Source organism: Pantherophis guttatus, chromosome 3 (assembly GCF_059756535.1).
Source record: "Pantherophis guttatus breed Tessera chromosome 3, ASM5975653v1, whole genome shotgun sequence".
NCBI classification, from domain to species: domain Eukaryota; kingdom Metazoa; phylum Chordata; class Lepidosauria; order Squamata; family Colubridae; genus Pantherophis; species Pantherophis guttatus.
In genome coordinates, this window is record NC_142065.1 from 193,871,572 (window position 1) to 193,892,673 (window position 21,102).

The 21,102-nt window shown below is 37.0% G+C and overlaps 1 long non-coding RNA gene across 4 annotated transcripts in view; it reads left to right on the forward strand.

The window, feature by feature from the left end:
* Positions 1-19,482, forward strand: part of LOC148114949 (uncharacterized) — a 73,405-nt gene extending 53,923 nt beyond the window's left edge. For 2 of the 4 annotated variants that reach the window (XR_015733434.1, XR_015733431.1), the window contains 3 exons: positions 7,432-7,583; positions 12,190-12,349; positions 18,909-19,482. This is a non-coding gene — a long non-coding RNA (uncharacterized LOC148114949). The remainder of the gene's footprint in view (positions 1-7,431; positions 7,584-12,189; positions 12,350-18,908) is intronic. The other 2 variants (XR_015733433.1, XR_015733432.1) reach the window with 1 other exon arrangement.
* Positions 19,483-21,102: the final 1,620 nt, after the last annotated feature.

The window sequence follows — 21,102 nt, forward strand, 5'->3', positions numbered from 1 at the left end:
TGGATTTAACTCTGATTAATTACTCTAGCTTCTCATTTCATCTTGGCACAGCTGGGCAATGAAATTATCTGGAGAAAGAAAAAAAACCAATTCCCTCTGGATTTCTTGGGGTAGTTCGGCCAATAAGGATAATCATATATTAATATATGTCATAAAATAGAATGATATTATATTGTGTTTTGCCCCTGTTCAAATACTAGGAATTGCTGCTTCACTTGAGAACAAAAATGTATAGTGTATCGTTTAATTGAGATTTTGACCCATTGTTTACTTTTCAAGACTTGCTAATATTTTGATAAGAATAGCCCTTTTAATTCAAAAGAGAAAGAAAAAAAACCATGTGCTTTTACAGAAGACCAAAGTTTAATTAACTATTCATTGGCTTTCTGATTTCTGATGATGCTCCATAACCTTTTTTCTTTCTAATAAGTTACTCTACGTTTCTCCAGTCAATTCACTCCTCATCCACTAAGTCACTAGCACAGAATTATCTAGATATTCAATTATTCAAGCATATTTTGTAGTATAATACTCATTATTCATGTTTGCTTTGAATTTACCATTCAGATCTCTTAATTGGAATTCAGTATATCATTTTAGATGCTGGATTCTTTTTCATACATAACATATGCTGAGTTTATAATAAAGAATACAACATTCATGTAAACATTAACGTAAAACTCAGTATTATGTTTAACAGACACAAGTGGAAACTGTTTTCTTTCTAATTGATTGATTCAGTTTAAATTATGGTGGTGGACACTGAATTTTTAGACATTTAAAATAGGGCAGGAACACCACTTCCAAAAAAACTCCTAAATTTTATTTAAATATATAATAAAGAAAATAGCTTAGAATACTTTCCTGGCTGTTTAAAGTTCTATGCATACAGTAAGTTTGCAATTAACAGATTTGTATGAGGGTTGTCAAATGTATTGAGAATTGTATTAAAGGGGACATAAAAAGTATGGTTCTATGATTCTGTTGCCTAAAATGAAACAATCCTGAGAAAATAATTGAAGGCCCATTAATTTCGTTCCCCTCATGGGTAATTTTGAGGGGAAAAGAATAATAATAAACCAGAAACCTATTTACAGTTGAAATCATCCTTTATCAGCCTCAAGAGTGGCTTGTGAGAATAGGCTTAAATTTTCAAGTTTAACTTGTGAAATAATTCCTAGAACTTGCTGTTATGGACTACTTGTTTTGTAACAAAGGTAGTCATTTCTCAGGTAGATCAGTGGCTTCGTTTTGGAAGCATTGAAGGAATTTCCGCTTAACCTCTTCTGATTAGTAAGGATGTGAGATTTGTCATGATAGTCATTAGAACGATGGCTTGTTTATCATGCTGTCTTGACAGATAGCTTACCAAGGCGATAAGTGTCTGTGAAATACCATTGACAGTAGAGAGAGTAATCGGATAATTAGGTTTAATCAAGAGCAGGTGGCAGTGGATAATATTGGGCAATGATAAAACTCCTTGAAGTCCAATCTGTAACACACCAAGCTGTGTTAAGCTATCTTAAGAGGAAAGATGGATGATTGGTTCTCAGAGTAATAATGCTATTTCTTCTTCATGGTTCTAAGGGTGAGGAATTAGATGAAATCAGAGTGTAGATTCTCTTTCTTATTACTGCAAAAATTTTCCTTTCATAATATCAGATTCTGGTGATGGACAATATAATATCTTGTGGACAAAGACATCAAGAATACTTGATGAGTTTCATGAGACTATCAGTAGAAAATATCACCCTGTATTAGATTAGGTTTGTTTTTGGTTCCATCAGAGACCTTGGTAGAATTTCCTATAGTAAACTTTTGTGATAAGGGTTTCATTCTTTTCTTTTTTCTTTTAATGCTGTGCTTCAAGAAAATACAAACTTCTGAAACCATATTACAAAATAATGTCTTTCTGTGTACAGGCTCTACGTATTAGGTAAATAAATCTTTGGAAAGATGTCCTCCTTCAGAACAGGAACCAACAATTGAAAAATAGAAGCTTCATGGATTTGCTGAGGGTTGAGATATGGGATGAAGAGATATCTGCTTAAACCTCATAGGGAGGAAGAATTACATTTCCAAGACACTTCCAATTTTATGCGGGAGAAAACCCGAATAACCAAAGACCTACATACAAACACCCGCGAAAACCTCAGAAAACAGAATTACATTTGTTTATACTTATGAAGGCTGATGGTCTCCTTATATATATATCCATATATCCATCCATCCTTATATATCCATATATCATCCATCCATCCATCCATCCATCCATCCATCCATCCATCCATCTATATTTCTATCCATCCATCCATCCATCCATCCATCCATCTATATTTCCATCCATCCATTCATCCATCCATCCATCCATCCATCCATCCATCCATCCATCCATCCATCTATATTTCCATCCATCCATCCATCCATCCATCCATCCATCCATCCATCCATCCATCTATATTTCTATCCATCCATCCATCTATCTATATTTCTATCCATCCATCCATCATCTATCTATCTGTCTGTCTGTCTGTCTGTCTGTCTGTCTGTCTGTCTGTCTGTCTGTCTATCTATCTATCTATCTATCTATCTATCTATCTATCTATCTATAATTTATTGTATTCTTCCTTTTATTTTTCTTCTTTCTTTTTATCCTGAACTTTTAATTCTGTCTTTTCATTCTATTTTCTTTCTCCAATCTTAGTTTGTATTAGTTTCTACTTCTTAAAAATTATATTTAACAAAAGGAAGTAATATAGTGTTTGACATCTTTTTACTAAAGCAAGGAATTGAGTTTGATGTCAAATGTCAGATTCAGAATTTATTTAGGTTCTGAAATAGACGCTGCATTTGCAGCCCAGTATAGTTAGAAGAACTTATGCTTACACATCTAAAGCTGATCTTAAATATATGTAGTTTAGTGGATGTCCTGCAGGATAGGATCAAACCAACTATGGAGAACATAATCATGTTAGGTCTAATAAAGTGGAGAGGTACAATTTTGTGCAATTGTTAGATGAAAACAGAGTTCCAGTTTGCTCTCATTCTGAATTCAGCTGGCTCTACTGGCACTGCTAGCAATATAGCAAGGAAACAGAGCCTTTAACACATTCAGCACCACAGGAATAGTCCCAGGGACATAGCCTGGTTTTTAGGGCCTTATGAAAGAGAATGGGACAACTTGTCATGGCCAACTCATCACGGCCAACTCGCCATGGCTAACTCGCTGCAGCCAACTCACTATGGGCAACTTGGTGTAGGACAACTCGCCACAGCCAACTCATCATGAGACAACTTGTTGTGGGACAATTTAACAATTCTATTTAATTATTTAAAATAAATAAAAATTATTTTAATTGTTGTCACTCACGTTTCATTCTGTCCCTCCTTTTGCATCCTTTCTTTAATTATTCTATTCCACCATTTCTTTGATATTAGTGTAACTCTTGTTCTACAGTGGGGTTGTCCTGTGGTGAGATGGCCATGGCGAGTTGTCCTGCAGCGAGTTGACTGTGGCGAGCTGGCCATGGCAAGTTGGCTGTGGTGAATTGTCATAGATCCTTATGAAAGGCTAATAGGGTTGAGGGGCATTCTGATCCCCAATGGAAGAATGTTCCACAGAGCAGGGGCCACTACAGAAAAAGCTCACCTTAATGGTCCCTGCCACCAGCCAACACTCTTTGGCTGACAACATCTGCAACATGCCCATTCTGTTCTTCCTGGTTGGAGAGACTCTTAGAAAAAGGCAATCCCTCAGGTACCCCAGCCCTAAGCCATGTAGGGCTTTAAAGATAGCCACTAGCACCTTAAATTGCTTTTGGAAACACATTGGTAACAGTGCAGCTCATGCAAGAGCAGAAGAATGATGCAGAGGAAAACATTATTAAATGTGCAGACAAAGTTTATTTAGAAAACTCCATCATCACAGATTCACCACTATCATCTTGCAGTCATGGGTCTAGTAACAAAGAGCCTTGGTGGCACAGCAGACTAAAGCACTGTTAAGTAACTCCAGCTGCCTGCAATTACTGCAAGTTCAAATCTCACCAGGCTCAAGGTTGACTCAGCCTTCCATCCTTTCGAGGTAGGTAAAATGAGGACCTTGTTTGTGGGGACAATAAGCTGACTTTGTATAAAAAAGAACACTGCTTGGGGGGGCCCGAAAGCCCTACTAAGCAGGTATATACAAAAGTATGAAGGCTATTGCTTAAAAGCATTGTAAGCTGCCCTGAGTCTCCAGAAAAGGGCGGCATATAAATCGAACCAATAAATAAATCCAGTCCGTAGTTTTGTTTCAGCTAGGATACTTAAATGGCAGCAGGAACAACAGAAAACAGTATTTTAGCAGCTTGTCAAATCACTCCTGTCAGAGATTTGTTTTTCCCAACCTGAAAATATCATAGTTTTTTTTCTCTCTCTCAGTTAAAGGGCAGGCTTTCTGGGGTCATTTCTTGGTGAACTATAGCACCTTTTCAACATTAAGGTAAAGGTGTTTTATTCTATGGTTGCCTAATGATTTTCTTTCTGATTTTATTTTAAGTGATATCGGTGGGATTTATACACCTTAGAGAACTGGTACTTGATAGTTCTTAAATGTTTACCTATATTCAGCCTTCTACAATTTTAAAAAGTTGACACAACAACCAATGTCTGGTGCATGTATTAGTATGCATGTACAATAGATCACTGCACAAGTCATTTCAAGTACTCAACAGACTGAAATTCTTGTTTAGGAAAAAGTGGACAGCTCTGGGCTCATCAAACAACATGCAAATATTTACATTCATTAACCAACACCCTGGAGCTTATGTAGAGCTTTGTGCATTTGTTTGTAAGTGTCAGATTACCAACATTTCTCACAATACTTGGCTCGTATTATTTTATTCTGTGCATCTTTTGTTACTCATCTTCTATTTTCTATATTGCATCATATGCCTAGAAGAAGACCATATGGGTGGAGATCCACTACAGGAAAAATCTGCTGGCTTTATCCTGTACAAATTAAATGGGAAGAAAATTCTGGTTCTAAATATAGTTTTCATAAGGAAGGATGCAATATTTCCTGCCGTACTTTTTGAACCAACCAATTCTAGTCATAGGTTCATTGTCCTTAGAGAACTACAATGGGGCAGTGGTGAAATCTAAAATTTGTTACTACTGGTTCTGTGGGTGTGGCTTGGTGGGAGGGGTGTAATGTGACTGGGTGGGCGTGGCCAACTTTTTTTTTTTTTTTACTTTTAAAACCATTTTTTCTACAACCTCTTTGGCCGAAGAGGTTGTAAAAAAATGCTTTTAAAAGGCTCTGACAATTAGGCAACTCAGCTGGGATTGTCAGAGCCTTTTAAAAGCATTTTTTACAACCTCTTTGGCCAAAGAGGTTGTAGAAAAAATGCTTTTAAAAGTCTCTGATGATCCCAGCTGAGCCGTGAGATCATCAGAGGCTTTTTATTTTTACTTTTAAAAGCATTTTTTTGGCCGAAGGGTTGTAGAAAAAATGCTGTAAAAAAAAAAGCCTCTGATGATCTCACAGCTCAGCTGGGCATGAGGGGGAGCAGGGATTTTTGCTACTGGTTCTCTGAACCCCCTGCCTCCATCGCTACCAGATCGGGCGATCCTGTCCAAACTGGGAGCATTTCACCCCTGCAATGGGGGTTGTATTGAACGCCACTTAGAAGGTGCAGTTGGTTTGAAATGCATACAATACCAGTGCTCCATTAGCTGCACTGGCCCTATATGCTTCCAAGTACAATTCAAGGTGCTAGTTACTATTCATAAATTCCTTTCTAACATAGGAATATGTTATTTTTGGATCACCTTTCTCCAATTGTTTCTACCTAGTCATTAGATATGTCAGGGTGGGGATCCTGTCTATTAAGCAGTGCCATCAGGTAGAACCCAAGAATTGAGCCATTTCTGTTACCGTCACTGCCCCTGTGCCCCAAAATTGTTTAGCCCTGACACAGCATGTAAATATTTACCTTCATTAGCTGACACCCTGGAGTTTATGTAAAGCCTTGTGCATAGAAAATTATTGGTTTGCTTTATAAGTTGCTTTGTAAAACTTTGATTACCTGATCAGCATGAGATCTGTAGATTAGGTGAACCTATCATTGTGGTTGTCTCTGACATAATGGTGGTTATGTGGCTTGTGTTAAATTGCCCACTGATGCCATCGCACTATTATTGTGCCGTTGTTGTGTTATTTATTATTTTTGTTTTGTTTTTATCCTGTGCTTGCTATGCAGATTCATGATATTGAGATGGACAGCTATATAAATCAATAAACTAGCTATCTGGATAGAGAAAGAATTGTCAAGTCCTTATGGCTAGTATCCCACGGAGAGACACACAGACACACACAGACATACCAAAGTATTTTGTTCTCACTGAATAGAAAGGTGGAATACAGAAATGCTGGAGTCTCAATACATTCACACATTCTTAACAGAAATATATGTGACAAGACACAATGGTATCAGAACAATTGAGTCATGATACCATTATATAGATAAGTCATTTTTGTCACTTGTGTGATGTCAATGATGCATGTGTTATCCCCCCTCCCCAATTGTCTCCCCTGTGGACCTTCATGATCTAAGCCAGGGGTGAAATGCTACTGGTTCGGACGGGTTCCGGCGAACCGGTAGTAAAAAAATGTTACTGGTTTGGATGAACCGGTATTTCTGATGATCAGCTGTGCTACACAATTTATATTCGTTAGAAAGCAGGAAATCCTGCTTTCTAGCAAATCTAAATCATGCGGCACAGCTGTTCCCCCCCTCGCTGTTCTACTTACCTTAGAAAAGGCTTCTTAAGCCTCCCTTTTCAGTGCTGCATGGTAGCACACGTGGCGTGTGTGTGAATGAAGCACGTGTTTGGTACGCACTGTGCATGCACTCATAAAGCATGTGTTTGGAGTGCACTGCATATGCGTGCATGCAGCAAACCAGTAGCAGACTTCGGAGCATTTTACCACTGATCTAAGCTATCTATGAAGATAGTTTAACTAAGCAAGTGATAATCCAGGGCACTAACTGGTTCTTATACACCATTGTTTATTTCCTTTACTAACATATTTGGAAGAGCTTTGTAAGAAACTTTTGGAACTATGTAGTAAATTATGCATTTTAGATTGTTTCCTACCGTGTTTCCCTGAAAATAAGACCCTGTCTTATATTTTTTTGAACCCTGAAATAAGTGCTTGGCCTTATTGCCATGCGCCAAAAGCCCAATTGGGCTTATTATTGGGGATATCAGAAGTTGTGGGTGCTTCATCACTGGAGGCTTTCACTGAATAGCCACTTGTCTGAAATGGTATAGACTCTCCTGCTTGAGCAGGGAGTTGGACTAGATGACCTCCAAGGTCCCTTCCAACTCAGTTATTCTATGTTCTACATTGTAATGTTATTTATTCTTTTTATTTCCCTGCAGAATATTTGGGCAAAGATTAAATCTTGACAAAATTCATGATGTTATTATTACAGTACATATTGGTGGAAAAGGCTTTAAATTGGCTGTGGTCTCTACCTCACTTAACCTCCTCTGCAGGAGTCCAATAATATATCAGGAAAGCAAGGCAGAAGGTATGGTATCAAGAAAAATGAAGATACACTTTAAGAAGCATTGTTCTGGAGGTATACACAGCCCCAAAAAAAGAATAAATGTGACGGAGTGGGAGATATGTATACCGTATGCATACCACAGATCATTGTAAATGATTATCTAGAGGATTCAGATTTGTGAATAGTATGTGTAGGAATACTAAAATTATCTCAATAAAACACTGCTAAATTCTGCTTCTAATTTCCCAAATATTTTCTCATCCTGCAAAATGATGTATAGTTCTACATTCTTAGGCTTAATATCAAAGTATTTGGTATTCAGATTTATTTTTGTGGTGTTTCTAAATGAAATAGATTAAGATAAAGTGAGAGGAAGTTTTTGAATTTTTATATTGTGACAGGTTGTTCCCATTTCCTATACTCTCTGTGCTGAAAAAAAAAAACCATGGCAAATGATTACAGTTTTCCCCAATTTAGGTATCCTAAATTCTAGCATCTGCAATAAACAGAAGAGCTAAAAGAAGAAAGAAGATAGGGAAGTAAGGGAAGGACAGTTTATCTCCCTTTCCCCATCTATTATATTAGTATGGTGCCTAATATTTTAGGAGAAGTAGATCCTTTTGAGTGTCTCCTGATTGATTTGGAGGGGATTGCCTTTTTTTCTTTTTTTACAATTTTTGATTGTAGAATCATCTTGTTTCCCCCCAAAAATGTAAAGCTTTTCAAAAACAATTTCATTGTTCTTATTATTTTATTTTGTGCAATGCAAGGTTATGTACCTGATGTTTCTGCTTCCTATTTTCCATAATAATAATAAGAGGATGAAGTGGGTATCTGGGGAAAGGCCAGATAAAGATTAGCATAATAGGGAGACAAATGCATATGTGCCAATGCATACATATATTTATTACAGTTTTAGATACAGTTAACCCACTCATCAACTATTAGTCCAAAGAATATAGATCTAGTTCCTGCAATATAATTACAGTACTTGCTTCCACTGTGTTGTAGTATATATCTGATGCTGTTAGCATCAAATGTTCCAGCCCATTAAAAAAATGCCTAGACAAGCACAGAATCAGAAAGTTTCCTGTGAGGGAGGTACTTAAATATGTAAGCTGCTGGCAAGCTCCCTCAGAAGAAATCTCCAGATGTTTGACTCAGCACAACTAGACTCTCTTGATATTCTTGAACTCAGCCAGGGGCACTCAGATACATGACACAGCATAGCAAGATAAGAATATCAATGGGCTTTTTACAATTCATGGCAATTCGGTCCTGAGAACCCCTTGCTCCCAGCTTAAGTCTTACACCATCCACTTGTAGCCTGAAATATTGCAGATCGTTTATAGGGCGATCAGTTCTGAACTGGGACAGAGTATGATATGAAAGAGCCGGTGTATTTGTATGGCCCTTGTGATATTTGTAAGAAGTTGCCAGAGTCCTATCAACAGGACTATTTACTGATGTGTAGTCGAATTGCAACTTTCAGAATAAGCAGGCAGTATTTAGAATTTAGAATAACAGAGTTGGAAGGGACCTTGGGGGACTTCTAGTCCAACCCCCCCGCTTAGGCAGGAAACCCCACACCACTTCAGACAAATGGTTATCCAACATCTTCTTAAAAACTTCCAGTGTTGGAGCATTCACAACTTCTGGAGGCAAGTTGTTCCACTGATTAATTGTTCTAACTGTCAGGAAATTTCTCCTTAGTTCTAAGTTGCTTCTCTCCTTGATTAGTTTCCACCCATTGCTTCTTGTCCTACCCTCAGGTGCTTTGGAAAATAGCTTGACTCCCTCTTCTTTGTGGCAGCCCCTGAGGTTTTGGAAGACTGCTATCATGTCTCCCCTAGTCCTTCTTTTCATTAAAATAGACATACCCAGTTCCTGCAACCGTTCATCATATGTTTTAGCCTCCAGTTCCCTAATCATCTTTGTTGCTCTTCTCTGCACTCTTTCTAGAGTCTCAACATCTTTTTTACATCGTGGTGACCAAAATTGAATGCAGTATTCCAAGTGCGGCCTTACTAAGACATTATAAAGTGGTATTAACACTTCACGTGATCTTAATTCTATCTCTCTGTTTATGCAGCCTAGAACTGTGTTGGCTTTTTTGGCAGCTGCTTGAAATCATAATCATGCACTTCCTCTTTACTCTTTACTTCACAGAATCACAGAGCTGGAAAGGATCTTGGAGATCCTTTAGTATAATCCCTCAGCCAAGGCAAGAGTCCTTATACCATTCTGGACAAATGATGTCCAATCTTTTCTTGAAAACTTCCAGTGATGGACCACCCTACAAGCTAAGCCATTGACTAATTATTGTCACGGTCCAAAAAATTCTTCTTAATTCCAGCAAGGTTTTGTCTTCAATGAGCTTCTACCTGTTTTTTTTTATTGTGCCCTCAATTTCTGCCTTTTGCTTTTATTTTTATTCATGTTTAATTTGGGGAGACAGAGAAAGACAGACAGACAGATAGACAGAGAGAAAGAGAGAGAGATTTTAACAAATATAACTAATAAAATTCTGGGAAGCAAGTAGGCAATAAAAGTACAATGTACAATCAAAACCAGTTAAAAAGAACAAGTAGAGACTACTATGAAAATCTACATGCTAACATTACAAGACCGGCTCTATTGACATTGTGGCCCAAATGCCTGGGTGAAAAGTCTTTATGGCCTTCTAAAACAGGGGTCTCCAACCTTGGCAACTTTAAGACTTGTGGATTTCAACTCCCAGAATTCCTGAGCCAGCAAATCTGGATGAGAAATTCTGGGAATTGAAGCAAGGTTGGGGACCCCGTTCTAAAATGCAATTAGTGTTGGAGCTGTCCAAATCCTCAAGAGTAGATTATTGATAAACCAGGTGACATGACAGGAGGAAAAAAAAATCCTGCTTTCTAAGACCCACCAAATGGCATTGCTTCACTGAGAGGAATCAGGGCAAGTCCATATTGTCAGATCTGGTGGGAATGAATAGAAACCACCAGGGATGGGAGGTCACACAAGAATCCTTCCTCTATGCCATATGTATCTTTAAAGTTGACAAGCAATATTTTGAATCACATCCATAATTGCCCACACAGCCCCTCAGTCTTGTCAGGGTGATGTTAAAGCCTGTTCTTCCTCATTTATACCCACATAATCTTCAAGCACTGGAAAGCAACTCAATTTAGTGTAATCCTCTCAACCACCCTCCAAAGCTTTCCCTGAACTCTCCTAACCTAAGGACAACTGAGTCACCCAAAACAGCATCAATTATCTGTGAATGCAGTTACTATGTTTCACTGTCTTTTATTTGCACAAGGCTATCCTTAATAAAGATTTTTCTTTGACTGAATTGCTCACTCTTAGTTTTTCTCCAGTGGCACTCCAGATTTCAAGGCTAAATATGTGGATTTTCTGTTCTCATTGTGGGAAAAAGGAGAAGTAGGAAATAAGAATGCTTTCTATAGGAAGTCAGCTAAAGGGGAGGACCTTCAGAATCAAAGTCTTCAAATGAGGAAATGTAAACCAACTTCTTTGCTTGCAATCTGTACTTTTAAATGTCTCTAGCAGTTAATGGGATGAAAAGTGCAGAATAAATGCTTTTCAATTTGCATTTCCAGTGAACCTGTTTTTCCCCCCCTTCTCTGCATATGTCATCTTATCAGACAAATGGTGAAATGATTAAAAAAAGAAACTTGTAATGGTTTATTTGCTAGATTTTGGCTTTAAGTATCATTTTATGATTTTTGTCAGCTGTCTCAGATATAGGATGGAACAGTTTAAATATAGGGATTAAAACAATATCTAGCTAGGGCATTTGCATTTCAAGGATAATGAACATTCCACAGCTGTTTTACATATTAAGCACAACCTTACAACGTTGTGAACTTGTAGGGTTGACCTAAGATGGAACTCAGAAAATAATTGTGCATTCTGTGATATAGTCCTTAGAATTGTAACACCATTTTCAGTGCTTTAGCTGTTCCTGTGAACACTGAAGAAATGCTATGTAGGAGTGGAATGGGGGAGTAGGTTTTCCCTAGAGATAGACAGAATTATACCTATCTGTAAGATAATGTGCAAACAAGCCTAAGGTACATCGGTGAGTTCTGAGCATTTTTTGAAATTACGAAGGTAATTTACCTTCAGAATTTAATTGAAGAATTCCCAAGGGTTTCTATGCTGGGATTGGTACATCATATGGTCACCCTTAGGGGGTCATGCAAAACTCCATTTAGCTCATAATTGATAGAATTATTTTTATCACTTTCTCTCAGAACTATAAAACTAGTTAAAATTGTTCTCTAAATGGAAAGCAGAATAATGTTTCTCTATATTTATGGGAGGAAAAACAAGAAAAGCAAGATGCCGTTTCGGAATGCATAAAAGTTTCATAGGAGTTAAGTTTATAAAAGTTAAGTTTATTGTTGGGATGGTATGGGATAAAGATACAGACAAATCTTGGTATACAAGTTAAGTAAAACACACTGAAGTGTATATGATCTGGGTCAGAGCACATGTGACCATACAAACAGACAGATTATGGAAGATGCTATATGCTAGATCAGATACAGTACTTTACAATTCTAATTTAGCATTAACTTCCACTTACTTACACCAACTTTTTGTAAACGCACAGGTCCCTTCTGCCTACAACTAGACAAGGACTGAACATGGGGCTTCAGGAGCCCTGGTAGCACAGCAGACTAAAGCACTTTATTAACATCAGCTGCCTGCAATTACTGCAAATTCAAATCTCACCAGGCTCAAGGTTGACTCAGCCTTCCATCCTTTCTAAGGTAGGTAAAATGAGGACCCAGATTGTGGGGAGTATGAAGGCTATTGCTTAACACATTGTAAGCCACCCTGAGTCTTCGGAGAAGGGCGGCATATAAATCAAATAAAAAAAAAATAGTATGTGAGTTATGTAGTATTCTTTTTCCATAGCATTTGCTATCAATTCTTCAAGTTAGGAGTCTTTCTAGATAAACCCTGCATGTCCTCATCTAAGATTAGTAATTTTGTCAAGGAACCAAATATCCACTCAAGCATATTCCTGATCAGAATTTTGAAGATAGAAAGTCCCTGGATAACAAATGTTGGTTATACATCATTTGGTCAATAATTAAGAAGCCCAAATAACCTTCTTCAAAGGAACCAGATGTTTCCATCAGAAGCTACCAAAACTGGATTATTTCATTTACATAACAGAGTTCCTATAGAAACATGAGAGATTAAAAAGGACTATCCTAGAATAATCCAGGCTGATTCCAGTTTATTAAGGAAAGAGTACCAACTCAAACAAGAGGAATTTTAAGGCTGGGAACATCTTAGATTCAATCTATAGAACATGCTCTCATATTACTTCATCCTTTTTTTTTAGTTGTGAGGTTAAATTTATGTCCATTACACAAAATTGCCCCATTTATCATATGATTCTTCCAGAAGACCATTACTGTCAGAAGATGGCACGTATCATTGGGGCAATTGATGGCACTTTCAATCTCATGTGTGTACTTGTTGGAACCCATGATGGTGTTGTAGACATCTGGATTTGTTGTAGAATCAGGTTCCCATGTTTGCATCAATATCCAGTTGTTTCTTGTTGCTTGTGAAAATCTGTTTTGGAAGAAACAGACTCCTATTCTTCAGGTTCATTGCCGTATGCTGAAATTTCGAATGACCACATCGCAGGAGCTGGGATTGCCCAGTGTAGTTCCCAGTTAAGGTCTCTCACTCCTTTATAATCTGGTACTGCACATTAATTAAGCTTTTAGATTTGCCCACAACCTAAACCTCTAAATAGAAATGATCCTTTTACTAGAGGTCAGGTATATTGTAGTATTGCATACCCAGAACTGAGAATTGTGCACCAAAACCCCTAAACTCTTCTCCCCCCTCAATTGTCCCCTTATTGCCCACCCCACTGTAACCAACCAAGTCCATGCAAGATGTTTGCATAATGGTCACTTCAAGCACAGCTTTGTATGCGACTCCCTCCTTCTTCCAACTGGGTGACCTTGAGGCTGTGTCTCGAGGAGGAACAGTATCTACTTTCAATTCCCCAAACATCCACTGCCTCCTCTCTCCTCCCAACAGTAATGGCAGTCTGTCACCACATAACAGTGAAGCACAGCAAGTGTAAGGTGTCAGCTGACATAAGCCCACAAATCCAGTGTTTTCCTCCTCATGAGCAATATGTTCCAAGCATCACTCTTCATTTTTGCATGCTCTCCTGCATTTTGAAAACTTTTTGTATAGAAATATCTCTGTACTGACCCATATAGCATTGTGATGAACCAATGCTGGTTTGAAGTCTAACTTCAGTGCAAATCTTTTTAACTTGAGCTCTGGATACAATTCTAAGAAAGCAACACTTCTGGCCTTCTTGCTGACTTTTCTTTTCCCTTGGTTCTATGCTGGATGAATGCTAGATTATGGTCTTCCATAGTAGGCATTGCCTCAATTATTAGTGGTTACATGCTGTTCCTTCCCTTCTTCGTGTTGGGAGCCAATTGCAAAATTGCTGAGGACATTTGAGAAGAATATGATGATGCAGATGTGAGTGAGCAATGGCTTTAACTGTAGTGGTGCAGAAATACATCACCATAAATACACCATATAAAAAGATGAGTACATACAGAATCTCTCAATATATTTAATCCTACCTATGTGATGTACTTATTAAGGTATTAATTCACAATTAAGGAATCCAGCTTGAAGTCTACAGTCATCTATGGGAACTTATTAGGTGAGTTTTGAACATATCTTATATAACAGAGTTGGAAGGGATCTTGGAGTTCATCTAGTCCAAACCCCTGCTCAAGCAGGAGACCTATATCATTACAGACGAGTGGCTGTCCAATCTCTTCTTAAAAACCTTCAGTGATGGAGCACCCACAACTTCTGGAGGCAAGTTGTTCTACAGATTAATTGTTCTCACTGTTAGGAAATTTCTCCTTAGTTCTACCCTGTTTCCACCAAAATAAGACATCCCCTGATAATAAGCCCAATCGGGCTTTTGAGTGCATGGCAATAAGTCCAAGCGCTTATTTCAGGATTGAAAAAAAAATACAAGACAGGGTCTTATTTTTGGGGAAACACGGTAGGTTGCTTCTCTCCTTGATTAGTTTCCATCCATTTTTTTCTTGTCTTCTGGTGCTTTGGAGAATAGCTTGACTCCCTTTTCTTTGTGGCAGCCCCTCAAATATTGGAACGCTGCTATCATATCACCCCTAGTCCTTCTTTTCATTAAACTAGACATACCCAGTTCCTGCAACCATTCTTCATATGTTTTTGCCTCCAGCCCCTTAATATTTAAGCTGAATTTACCTCACAGAACTACTGCAGAGAGAAAAAAACAACAAGAGAAGACATGTATTAATGTAATTAATAGAGCAAATTTATAAAATCTAGTTACTAGCCTCTGGAAATAATTTGGATTTTTCTCCTAGGTAATCTCTCAACATTATTGCCAAATGGGCCCTATGTTATAGAAATGAGTTGAAAGATATATATATATATATATATATATATATATATATATATATATATATATATATATATATATTAAAAAAGAGTTCTTTCTCATTCTTTTTTTCATTCCTTTGTCCTATAAAATAGTAACTACTTTGAAGGTTTTCTCTACATATTTCCAACTGTTTTGGATGGATGTCTCCATGGTTTCACACTCCAATACCATGATAAATGATATAGTCCAGGATACCACCGACTGATGCTTACACAAGCAACAAAATAAATGTAAAAAAATGAGAGAAAGTGAATTCCTGCTCCTACTAAGAAATAGTTCCATCCCTCTTTTTAAGAAACCATTAGAAGACATATTACCCCACCCCCTATACATTTATTGGAGTCAGCATCCCAGCATATATTTGTGCACAGCTTTCAAGATGAAACGAATGTGCAGGATTTACAGGGTCAGTAAACATATTGCTTTTAGAGAGGCAATAATTGTATTGTAATAGGGGTACAATGTGGAACTGACCTTAGGTGATCTTTTTATGGTGAGTTTATCACATGGAGAGAAGGTTGTTTAGCTGAGGAATACAGCATGTGCTTTGCATAGTGAAAATTCATGTTTAAATACGAATTGAAAAGATACTTCTTCAGTATCTCCTTGCAGGGTTGAAAATTGTTTATTCAAACCCTGGTCCGTTGTTGCTGATCCAATGTTCTGGTTCTGTATAAATTGATTCCTTCTGTTTTTATTCATCACCAGTAATTAGGAAGAATTTCAATTTTTAGTGTACAGGTAATCAGGGGTGGATTCTACTTACATTTACTACTGGTTTGCAATGGGGCTGTGTGCACAGAAGTTTCATACATGCACACACTCTTTTGCGCATACACAGAAGCATTCTGATGATGTCAGGGTCGGTGGGCGGAGCCTCCCTCCGGTTTTACTACTGATTCTATAGAACCGGTCTGAACCGGGGGGCAACCCACCGCTGCAGGTAATCCTTAATTTACAACATTTTGTTTAGTGATTGTTCAAAGTTACAACGGCATTGAAAAATGTGACTTATGGCCATTTTTCACAGTTATAACCTTTGCAGCATCCCCATGATCATGTGATCAAAATTCAAATGCTTGGCAACTGATTCATATTTATGACAGTTGCAGTGTTCCAGGGTCATGTGATCTCTTTTTGCGACCTTCTGATAAGCAAAGTCAATGGGGAAGCCAAATTCACGTAACAACCGAGTTACCAATTTAACAACTGCAGTGGTTCACTGAACAACTGTGGCAAGAAAGGTGGTAAAATGGGGCAAAACTCACTTAACAAATGTCTCACTTAACAACAGAAATTTTGGGCTCAATGTTGGTCGTACGTCGAGGACTACCTGCATTTTTGCAGTTATCAGTTTCTTGTTTGTGTCAGACAATTGCTTCCGAAATGTTTAACTTTTAAATAAAATGCCATAAAATGTTAAGGCATCTCTCTCTCCCTCTCCCCATCCCCCCTTCTCTTTCACAATAGTGCTTATTTCAGCTGGAGATGTAGAACTTCATATTTGACATAGGTCAAAAAACAGAATTGAAACAGATGGCTCTGGGAAGTGCATTTCTCCCCACTAATTTAAAGATTAAAGTCTACCTTTGGGAAAATTTGGTTGATCACAGTTGGCATCTAAAGCTAGATTTCAAAAGGAAAGAAAAAGGCTTTATCTCTAGGGAAGGTTTTGAGAAGTGTTCTTTTGAGCAAAGCAAATGAGTCCTCCTCACCATTCACATTTTAATTAATCTCCAGATATTCTGTGAAGATGCATTTCCCAATGCCTTTCCAAAGGGCTACTGGATTTCAGGGAGAATTTTTGAAGCCTGCTTCAATGGCAGAAGGTTGTCCCCAAAATTAAAATAGAATTCAAGATGGTGGCCACAATTGCTAGATTGGGAAAAAAAGAAGGGACGGCGTCAATTGTGAGGTGACATCCTGACTCTTATCATGCTTGCCATCTTTTGTATCATCAACCTGCAATCAGTCAATATATGACTTCTTTTGGTAGGAAAATTATCCATCACAGAACATAACACAGCAACAAGAAAACTTTCTGTTTATGATAAATAGTTTTCATGAAGATTGTATACTGATTCCTTCCTTCCTTCCTTCCTTCCTTCCTTCCTTCCTTCCTTCCTTCCTTCCTTCCTTCCTTCCTTCCTTTACTCCCATCTACCTACCTACCTACCCACAGACCCACCTACCGTCCTCAGTATCTGTCTACTTCTCTGCTTCAGTTCTGTCACTGCCATCCCAGAAACATGTTTTATAATCAAATAATTATAAAATATCAGTATGTTTGTTTCAGAACTTAATTACCCTCTTTGAATTTTTATGCAATAGAATAAAATTTAGGAGAACAGAAGGCAAATAGCTGTAGCTCTCTATACATCTAGGAAATTTCATCTGATAAATGCCCTTGAATTTTATTCCAACTCAACTCTGTGTACGAAATAGCTGGCTAAATTCTCCTACATACAAAACTCTTTCCCCATGCCTACATTTAATGCACAAAAGCAGTAAACATATTTTTATTTCACTTAATTTTTCATATTAAATTTTAAAACATGTCCTTATTCTCTATCTTGTTATGTCTTCAGCTGAAACCCTTTGGCTTCCTAGTATTAAGGAAATCCTACATCTCTAAATTCATTTTTCACTGAAGGTATAGAAAAATGAAAGAAAAGTGCTGCCAAATTAAGCCTAGTTACTATATTGGAAAGGGAAAGATAAATTTATAGTTTTTAGTAATCTAGATTTTGAAAATCCTAATTTGGTGACATGTGAAAAAGGATACAGGCTTTCTTGAATACAAAGTGGCTAGTTATTAAATCTAACTGGGCAGGGCTTATTTTCAGTTTTTCTCTCAGTTGCTCTTGGATAAATGAACTGCTCTCATGTCTTGATCCTGTCTCCTGATTTTCTTACTCTGATAGAGAGTTCAAATTTGAGGTGGAATAGAAAGACCATGCATTATCTTTGTATGATGTAGTTCTTTCTGATTTGAGAGAAAAGCTAAAATACGGTGGAATTCACAAGCAATTCACAATGCCTTTTTTCTCCAAGAAGTGTGATGAACCTTCTAAAGATGAAAATGCTATGTTCTTTCAGTAGTATATCATATCCACAAAATGTTTTGTGTTTTTTATTTCCAAATATCTTTCTTATGTTTCATAAACATTAAAATGCAAACTAACATAAAGAGGAAAAAGGGGAGCATACAACGGGACAGATTAAAAAGTGACAAAGAAATGCATTAAACCAATATCAAACAAAAATAAACTACAACATTTTTTCAGTAGAAAGGAAATAGTACAATACAACAACCTTCCTCTAGTTTAAATGAATATTCAACATTTAAATTAGCTTAAAATTCAAATAGTCAGCATTCTAAAAAACAATATTCATATTATATTCTTCTGTTAATCTAACATATAGTAAATTGTCAAATATGAATAATCAAAGATTTTAAAAAACTCTAAGCTTAACGCTAACCATGATACTTCTCTAGTCAGATAGATTTAATCCTCACATAATATTTTATCAAGGGATCTGTTTAGTTTTTATCATTAGAAATATTTACTGAAATATAGAATAACATAGAAAAACAGGGCTGGAAGGAACTGTGGAGATCTTCTAGTCCGAAGACTTTATACTATTCAAGATAAATGGTGGTATAATCTTTTCTTGAAAACCTTCAGTGAAGGAGCACTCACAATTTCTGAGCAGTGGAGCTAAGCTGCTCCACTGATTAATTGTGTTCACTGTCACAAAATTTCTCCTTAGGTTGGATCTCTTTTTAATGATCTTCCACCCATTACTTCTTGTCCTGCCCTCAGGTGCTTTGGAAAATAGGCCAACCCTTTCTTCTCTGAAAGTCCTTCAAGTACTGGAAGTATGGTGGACATGCAAGAAAATTAAGGCATTTTGGATTAAGATATGGTGGATTATACAAAATAGTCTCAAAAGGAAGATAAAATTTACTCCACAGTTGTTTTTATTGGGTATAATTGAAGGATGTACAATTATAGAGACTAATTTGATTTTGAATTTAATAATGGCAGCCAGACTTTTGGTGGCGCAATATTGGAAGAAGGAAGAAATACCTACTATTGAAGAATGGACATTAAAAGTAGCCAATTTGGCGGAGATGGCTAAAATTTCTGTATATTTGAAGGACCGTTCGAATGAAAGATATGTACTGGAATGGAGAAGATGGATTGACTATATACAAAACAAATATGGGACTAAAAAGTTGCAAATAGCTTATGAATGAAATATCTAGATGGTTTTTCTTTTTACTTTGATATTTTAATACCTATCGCGGAGTTAAAGAGTAAGGGGAAGTTAAGAGTTTATAGTTAGTTTGCTTATGTCAGATTATTTTGTTAAATGCAATACCCTGTATTTTGCTCTGGGAAGTCGGGGGGGGGAGGGAGAGGGGAAAGGGTGGGGGAAGGGGGGGAATTTGTTTGTAAAATATTTTAAAACTTTTCAATAAAAAAAAAAGTACTGGAAGACTGTTATCATGTCATTCCTAATACTCCTCCTGTCTGTCTGTCTGTCTGTCTGTCTGTCTGTCTCTCTGTCTGTCTGTCTGTCTGTCTGTCTGTCTGTCTGTCTACCTACCTACTGGTCATTCCTGGTACTGTTTACCCTCCACACACCTTCTCAGCTTTGTTGCTCTTCTCTGTATACTTTCTAGGGTCTCAGCATCATTTTGTATCCTGGTAACATAATATTAAGTTCACTTCAGCACTGTATTTCTTTTTTTAATTGTGATTATACTTTTAATTAGCCAAGAAATATTACCTAATATAGAAGTCATTGTTTTCTTAAACCATTTGGAGATGCTTTTCTCTCTTCTGATATTAGTTGATATTTACACATGCCTCAAAAATGTCAAACTCATTTTCCTCTCTCAGGAGCTGAAATGAATGCCATGTATTCCTTCCGAAACTTCTTTACATTGTAGCTTTTTCTGAAAGTAGTTATATTATTCATTTCAAAGGTTTGTCCTGTCATTTACTTTGAGCAAAATGAGGATGCAATGAGGTAGTACAGTTTGGAGAAGATGCAAAATAAATAAATAAAAAATAAAATAAAGGTACAAATTTAGGAAGATAAAAATAAACTGAACTGCAGTACTATAGGATGTTATCAAGACTGATACATTCTGGGAAATACAGATAAGATTAAGTTAATCATATTTTTCAGAAGAACTTATAAAACAAATGTTGTTTTTACCATAAATGGAATAGAAATAACTATACTATTTTTTAAACTTAATATAGAAGAAAGTGAATCTAATATATTTGCTTATCTAACTAATATTGGCCTCAAAAGTCTGAGTTTAGGCCAGATAAAAGCAGTATACAATTTTCCAATTCAAGATGCACAGGAAACAAAGCTATTTATTTTGGTAACTGTGGCAGAAAATCCTTATAGCACTTCCCTCCATTCATACACAAAATAATGATAATTAAACGGTTTTCTTTTTAATGACATCCATAAGATTGGTTAATGAAAAGACTAGGTCTGTGGACCTGTGAGATTTCATGATATGCATTTATTTGTGATTGTGGAACTGGTGTTGCCATCTTTGTATTTGCAAAGTGCTCCTGACAAAGAGAAGTAATATAACCTTCGCCATTAGAGCGTGTCGAATTTTTCAATGTTCAATTTCCAAATATTAGGGATGATCAAAAGTTGTGACATTCCTTGGGGTTTGTAAAGATATTTTACTTACTTTAATATGATTTAGATGTGCTTGGTAAGTAACAACATAAATATCATAACTTTTTAACATGTTGTTTGTTTCATTTCTAGGGCGTGTCAAATTTTTCAACTTTCAATTTCCAAATATTAGGTGTGTTCAAACCAGGGGTGGGTTCTACTTACCTTTACTACCATTTGCAATGGGACCATGCGCGCGCGCGCGGTTTACTTGCTTGCTTACTTCTGTGCATGCAGAGAAGCTTCCGTGCATGCACAGATCACCCATGATGATGTTGTGGTGGGTGGGGGAGCCTC